Raw genomic sequence first — 2,319 nt, 5'->3', positions numbered from 1 at the left:
CATCACATCTCAGCCTTCGCCCTCCACCACCACCCACTGCTACCCCTGTACTTCGCTTCGATTGGCGTCGATTCTATAATCGCCGTCGCACCTTTCAGGAACGCATCTCCGACGTAAACCGGGGTATTGCTGTACCTGCAAATCCCTTGCTTGGGATCACACGCAGCAGCAGCTGCAACTGCAGCAGCGGCAGCTTTGTCGCACACTACACTGCGATAACCTGGCAGGACCCTCCTGAAACAGGAGTCACGAGACTCGGTGAAGCTTCCCTGGGTTAAACGAGTGGAATAATAATAAAATAGCATTGTACATTGCATTCCTCAACTCGGACTGTGCCACACCGAGTAATCACGCAATGGACATTACTGAAGTGCTGTATGGCCTGGCGAGTTGAATAAAACCAGAGGCTCAAACCAAAGGTTCAAACCAGAGGCTCAAACCACCAGAGGTTCACGGGCGGCCCATGCACCATGCAAGCGGGAACATCAGACGGCTCACATTTCCTGGCTCGCCAAAACACATTTTCACATTCGCGAAGATTTGCTCTCGAAAATGACGTCGCCGTGTCGTAACCACCTTCACCGACGTTCAGCACAGATGGGTCGACCCCCGGTGAAATCCGTGCACGGACAACGATGGTGGCTGCATTGAACGCGTGGGACGCGTTCCCGTGCCTGTGTTCGGTCATCCACACGCATCCACCGACTCGGGACACCCTGGGGACACCGAGATGGTAACTAACTCCGCCTCGTATACAGGAGGTCGTGGGTTCGATCCCTGTTGTGTATTTGGAGTCTGCGTGTCTCTCTCCCTGTGGTCGCGTCGATTTTTTTCCCTGGGTCCTCCTGGTTTTCCCCTCCACGTTTAGAGTCAGCGTGCGTTTTGAGTATTTCTCTGATACATTTCCACGCAATAAGCCCCTTCGTTGAACTGTCATTTGTGGCCAGGTAGCTTCTGAAAAAGAGCCGTACAGTAGGGCTCAGCGTGGCCTTACCTGGTAAAATAAAAGAGTTTAGCACGTAGTTTATGGATGGGGTGAATCATTCTCGAAAGCACAGTCCTCAATGACGCCGTATTGCATGGTGAGCCCTGAACTCTGCCTCCTGAGGTCTTGGCCCCTGCACCACCTTTGACCTCATCAACTTTCTTTTCTCCCCCCCCCCCATTGTTTTACACAAAGTTAGTTTGCGTACCTGTGACGTTAGGCCTCACGTAGGCTTTGCCTACCTACCACTGTCACCACCAGGAAACCTTTGATCCTCGTTGTGACCATTTGGACAACGAGCAAAGGTGCAGATCGTGTTAAGTAAATATTTTATTGATTTACAAAAAATCTTTCAGATTCTGTATTTAGACTTGAAACATCTGATGAGCCATGAAGCTCTTTTGGTGCCATTTGGGGCACACCCGTTTCCCGCGCCGAAATCTCCTTGCAGTGCAATCTCCACTTCCCTCTCTCTCTCTGTGTCCATCGCAGGCATCGATCACCCAGGTGGCTTCCACTCCGTCAAGTGCTTGATGTTCGACGCCCGGTCAGATTGGGGTCTTCCTCCTGCCCCTGACTCCCCCCCCCCCCGCGTGTTCCCTCCTGCCCCTGACTCCCAAGTCAAGAATTTGAGGAATGAATGAAGGAAGAGAGTCTGGACATGTCTAAGACCCCTGTAACATTACTACAGTCAACATTTTGGTTACCGCTTTTTTCACATAGGTCAGAGGTCACTGCTCGTACACGTCTCATCGTCAGTACCATCTGGTCCCTGGGTTCTTCAGGGCAAAATGAGCCCCTACTGGACTCTGTACGACAACAAACACTCAAGTGCTGAGACCATCCGGATTCTTATACACGAGGGAGGTTCAAGTCAGTCCCGGACTTTTGCTAACGGAGATGGGAGTTTTAATTTCAGAATCGTGGCCGCTGCACCGATTCTCAAAAGTCTCCATCCACAGCACAGCTCCTATCCAACCCACGCACACTCACACACACGGCAACACTCCCGCCCACGCACACTCACACACACAGCACCACTCCCACCCACGCACACTCACACACACAGCAACACTCCCACCCACACACACTCACAAACACAGCAACACCGCTACCCACACACACTCACACACACAGCACCACTCCAACCCACGCACACTCACACACACAGCACCACTCCCACCCACGCACACTCACACACACAGCAACACTCCCACCCACGCACACTCACACACACAGCAACACTCCCACCCACGCACACTCACACACACAGCAACACTCCCACCCACGCACACTCACACACACAGCAACACTCCCACCCACGCACACTCACA

The sequence above is a fragment of the Lampetra fluviatilis genome, chromosome 37 (assembly GCF_964198595.1).
Source record: "Lampetra fluviatilis chromosome 37, kcLamFluv1.1, whole genome shotgun sequence".
NCBI lineage: Eukaryota > Metazoa > Chordata > Hyperoartia > Petromyzontiformes > Petromyzontidae > Lampetra > Lampetra fluviatilis.
The sequence above is the reverse complement of the archived record's forward strand: the minus strand, read 5'-3'. Positions refer to the sequence as shown.